Source organism: Brassica napus, chromosome A3, assembly GCF_020379485.1.
Source record: "Brassica napus cultivar Da-Ae chromosome A3, Da-Ae, whole genome shotgun sequence".
Classification (NCBI taxonomy): domain Eukaryota; kingdom Viridiplantae; phylum Streptophyta; class Magnoliopsida; order Brassicales; family Brassicaceae; genus Brassica; species Brassica napus.
The window spans coordinates 9,021,405-9,027,404 of record NC_063436.1 but is presented as its reverse complement, the minus strand read 5'-3'; positions in this window follow the sequence as shown (position 1 = coordinate 9,027,404).

Below are 6,000 nucleotides of genomic sequence, written 5' to 3'. Positions count from 1 at the left end.
TTTCTTAAAAACTGCTATTTTTAAAAAGTTTTCATTTTATAGTGAAATATTATAGATTTGAGTTTGTGATTTAGAAATTAAGATTACAAGAATATTTGTGGATAGTTGAATATCCTTTCAGATTTTTTCATCAATATGTTGTGTTTTAAAATAATTTACTTGAAAACTGCTATTTTTAGAAAGTTTTCATTTTATAGAGAAATATTGTAGATTTGAATTCGTGATTTAAAAATAAGGATTAAAATAATATTTATGGATATATGAGTATTCTTTCAGATTTTTTCATCAATATGTTGTATTTTTAAATAATTGTTTTTTAAAAATTGCTATTTTAGAAAAATTTTCATTTTTTTAGAGAAATATTGTTGATTTGAGTTTGTGGTTTATAACTTAAGATAAAAAGATTATTTGTGGATAATTGAGTATTCTTTCAGATTTTTTCATCAATATGTTGTATTTTTAAATAATTTACTTAAAAACTGTTGTTTTTAGAAAGTTTTCATTTTATAGAGAAATATTGTAGATTTGGGTTTGTGATTGAGAGATTAGGATTACAATAATATTTGTGGATATATGAGTATTCTTTCAGATTTTTTCATCAATATGTTATATTTTTACATAATTTTTTTAAAAACTGCTATTTTTAGAAAGTTTTCATTTTATAGAGAATTATTGTAGATTTGAGTTTGTGATTTAGAAATTAGGATTACAAGAATATTTGTGGATAGTTGAGTATCCTTTCAGATTTTTTCATCAATATGTTGTGTTTTTAAATAATTTACTTAAAAACTGCTATTTTTAGAAAGTTTTCATTTTATAGAGAAACATTGTAGATTTGGGTTTGTGATTTAGAAATTAGGATTACAATAATATTTATGGATATATGAGTATTCTTTCAGATTTTTTCATCAATATGTTGTATTTTAAAATAATTTACTTAAAAACTGCCATTTTTAGAAATTTTCATTTTATAGAGAAATATTGTAGATTTGAGTTTGTGATTTAGAAATTAGGATTACAATAATATTTATGGATAAATGAGTATTCTTTCTGATTTTTTCATCAATATTTTGTATTTTTTAAATAATGTTTTATTAAAAACTACGATTTTTGGAAAATATTCATTTTTTAGAGAAATATTGTAGATTTGAGTTTGTGGTTTCGAATTTAAGATAAAAATATTATTTGTGGATAATTGAGTATTCTTTCAGATTTTTTCATCAAAATGTTGTATTTTTAAATAATTTACTTAAAAACTGCTAATTTTAGAAAGTTTTCATTTTATAGAGAAATATTGTAGATTTGGGTTTATGATTTAGAAACTAGGATTACAATAATATTTATGGATATATGAGTATTATTTCAGATTTTTTCATCAATATGTTATATTTTTACATAATTTTCTTAAAAACTGCTATTTTTAGAAAGTTTTCATTTTATAGAGAAATATTGTAGATTTGAGTTTGTGATTTAGAAATTAGGATTACAAGAATATTTGTGGATAGTTGAGTATCCATTCAGATTTTTTCATCAATATGTTGTATTTTTAAATAATTTTCTTAAAAACTACTATTTTTAGAAAGTTTTCATTTTATAGAGAAATATTATAGATTTGAGTTTGTGATTTAGAAATTAGGATTACAATAATATTTATGGATATATGAGTATTCTTTCAGATTTTTTCATCAATATGTTGTATTTTTAAATAATTTACTTAAAAACTGCCATTTTTAGAAATTTTCATTTTATAGAGAAATATTGTAGATTTGTGTTTGTGATTTAGAAATTAGGATTACAATAATATTTATGGATATATGAGTATTCTTTCAGATTTTTTCATCAATATGTTGTATTTTTAAATAATTTTCTTAAAACTGTTATTTTTAGAAAGTTTTCATTTTATAGAGAAATATTGTAGATCTGAGTTTGTGATTTAGAAATTAGGATTACAAGAATATTTGTGGATAGTTGAATTCAAATTTTTTCATCAATATGTTGTATTTTTAAATAATTTTCTTAAAAACTGCTATTTTTAGAAAGTTTTCATTTTATAGAGAAATATTATAGATTTGAGTTTGTGATTTAGAAATTAGGATTACAATAATATTTATGGATATATGAGTATTCTTTCAGATTTTTAAATAATTTACTTAAAAACTGCCATTTTTAGAAATTTTCATTTTATAGAGAAATATTGTAGATTTGGGTTTGTGATTTAGAAATTAGGATTACAATAATATTTATGGATATATGAGTATTCTTTCGGATTTTTTCATCAATATTTTGTATTTTTTAAATAATTTTTTTTAAAAAACTACGATTTTTGGAAAATATTCATTTTTTTAGAGAAATATTGTAGATTTGAGTTTGTGCTTTAGAATTTAAGATAAAAAGATTATTTGTGGATAATTGAGTATTCTTTCAGATTTTTTCATCAAAATGTTGTATTTTTAAATAATTCACTTAAAAACTGATAATTTTAGAAAGTTTTCATTTTATAGAGAAATATTGTAGATTTGGGTTTATGATTTAGAAATTTAGATTACAATAATATTTATGGATATATGAGTATTCTTTCAGATTTTTTCATCAATATGTTATATTTTTACATAATTTTCTTAAAAACTGCTATTTTTAGAAATTTTTCATTTTATAGAGAAATATTGTAGATTTGAGTTTGTGATTTAGAAATTAGGATTACAAGAATATTTGTGGATAGTTGAGTATCCTTTCAGATTTTTTCATCAATATGTTGTGTTTTTAAATAATTTACTTAAAAACTGCTATTTTTAGAAAGTTTTCATTTTAAATAGAAATATGATAGATTTGAGTTTGTGATTTAGAAATTAGGATTACAAGAATATTTGTGGATAGTTGAATATCCTTTCAGATTTTTTCATCAATATGTTGTGTTTTAAAATAATTTACTTAAAAACTGCTATTTTTAGGAAGTTTTCATTTTATAGAGAAATATTGTAGATTTGGGTTAGTGATTTAGAAATTAGGATTACAATAATATTTATCGATATATGAGTATTCTTTCAGATTTTTTCATCAATATGTTGTATTTTTAAATAATTTACTTAAAAACTGCTATTTTTAGAAAGTTTTCATTTTATATAGAAATATTATAGATTTGAGTTTGTGATTTAGAAATTAGGATTACAAGAATATTTGTGGATAGTTGAATATCCTTTCAGATTTTTTTCATCGATATGTTGTGTTTTAAAATAATTTACTTAAAAACTGCTATTTTTAGAAAGTTTTCATTTTATAGAGAAGTATTGTAGATTTGGGTTTGTGATTTAGAAATTTGGATTACAATAATATTTATGGATATATGAGTATTCTTTCAGATTTTTTCATCAATATGATATATTTTTAAATAATTTTCTTAAAAATTGCTATTTTTAGAAAGTTTTCATTTTATAGAGAAATATTGTAGATTTGGGTTTGTGATTCAGAAATTAGGATTACAAGAATATTTATGGATATATGAGTATTCTTTCAGATTTTTTCATCAATATGTTGTATTTTTAAATAATTTTCTTAAAAACTGCTATTTTTAGAAAGTTTTCATTTTATAGAGAAATATTGTAGATTTGAGTTTGTGATTTAGAAATTAGGATTACAAGAATATTTGTGGATAGTTGAATATTCTTTCAGATTTTTTCATCAAATATGTTGTATTTTTAAATAATTTTCTTAAAAACTGCTATTTTTAGAAAGTTTTCATTTTATAGAGAAATATTATAGATTTCAGTTTGTGATTTAGAAATTAGGATTACAAGAATATTTGTGGATAGTTGAATATCCTTTCAGATTTTTTCATTAATATGTTGTATTTTTAAATAATTTTCTTAAAAACTGTTATTTTTAGAAAGTTTTCATTTATAGAGAAATATTGTAGATTTGAGTTTGTTATTTAGAAATTAAGGTTACAATAATATTTGTGGATATATTAGTATTCTTTCAGAATTTTGCATCAATGGGTTGTTTTTTTTAAATACTTTTGTTAAAAACTGCTATTTTAGAAAATTTTTCATTTTTTTAGAGATATATTGTAGATTTGAGTTTGAGGTTTAAAATTTAAGATAAAAATATTATTTGTGGATAGTTGAATATTCTTTCAGATTTTTTCATCAATATGTTGTATTTTTAAATAATTTTCTTAAAAAGTGCTATTTTTAGAAAGTTTTCATTTTATAGAGAAATATTATAGATTTGAGTTCGTGATTTAAAAATTAGGATTACAAGAATATTTGTGGATAGTTGAATATCCTTTCAGATTTTTTTCATCAATATGTTGTGTTTTAGAATAATTTACTTAAAAACTGCTATTTTTAGAAAGTTTTCATTTTATAGAGAAATATTGTAGATTTGAGTTTGTGATTTAGAAATTAGGATTACAAGAATATTTGTGGATAGTTGAATATTCTTTAAGATTTTTTCATCAATATATATTTTATTTTTAAATAATTTTCTTAAAAACTGCTATTTTTAGAAAGTTTTCATTTTATAGAGAAATATTATAGATTTGAATTTGTGATTTAGAAATTAGGATTAGAAGAATATTTGTGGATAGTTGAATATCCTTTAAGATTTTTTTTCATCAATATGTTGTGTTTTAAAATAATTTACTTAAAAACTGCTATTTTTAGAAAGTTTTCATTTTATAGAGAAATATTGTATATTTGGGTTTGTGATTTAGAAATTAGGATTACAATAATATTTATCGATATATGAGTATTCTTTCAGATTTTTTCATCAATATGTTTGTATTTTTAAATAATTTACTTAAAAACTGCTATTTTTAGAAAGTTTTCATTTTATATAGAAATATTATAGATTTGAGTTTGTGATTTAGAAATTAGGATTACAAGAATATTTTTGGATAGTTGAATATCCTTTCAGATTTTTTTCATCGATATGTTGTGTTTTAAAATAATTTACTTAAAAACTGCTATTTTTAGAAAGTTTTCATTTTATAGAGAAATATTGTAGATTTGGGTTTGTGATTTAGAAATTAGGATTACAATAATATTTATGGATATATGAGTATTCTTTCAGATTTTTTCATCAATATGTTGTATTTTTAAATAATTTTCTTAAAAACTGCTATTGTTAGAAAGTTTTCATTTTGTAGAGAAATATTGTAGATTTGGGTTTGTGATTTAGAAATTAGGATTACATAATATTTATGGATATATGAGTATCCTTTCAGATTTTTTCATCAATATGTTGTATTCTTAAATAATTTTCTTAAAAACTGGTATTTTTAGAAAGTTTTCATTTTATAGAGAAATATTATAGATTTGAGTTTGTGATTTAGAAATTACGATTACAATAATATTTGTGGATAGTTGAATATTCTTTCAGATTTTTTCATCAATATGTTGTATTTTTAAATAATTGTTTTTTAAAAACTGCTATTTTAGGAAAATTTTCATTTTTTAGAGAAATATTGTAGATTTGAGTTTGTGGTTTAGAATTTAAGATAAAAAGATTATTTGTGGATAGTTGAGTATTCTTTCAGATTTTTTCATTAATATGTTGTATTTTTAAATAATTTACTTAAAAACTGCTATTCTTAGAAGTTTTCATTTTATAGAGATATATTGTAGATTTGGGTTTGTGATTTAGAAATTAGGATTACAATAATATTTATGGATACATGAGTATTCTTTCAGATTTTTTCATCAATATGTTGTATTTTTAAATAATTTTTTTTAAAACTACTGTTTTAGGAAAAATTTCATTTTTTTAGAGAAATATTGTAGATTTGAGTTTGTGGTTTAGAATTTAAGATAAAAAAGATTATTTATGGATAATTGAGTTTTCTTTTAGATTTTTTCATCAATATGTTGTATTTTTAAATAATTTACTTAGAAACTGTTATTTTTAGAAAGTTTTCATTTTTACGAAGATTAATTTGATTTATGAAAAAAAAACACATTTTCTTTGTATGCTATCCACACTAGTTATTGGCCCACGAAGGCC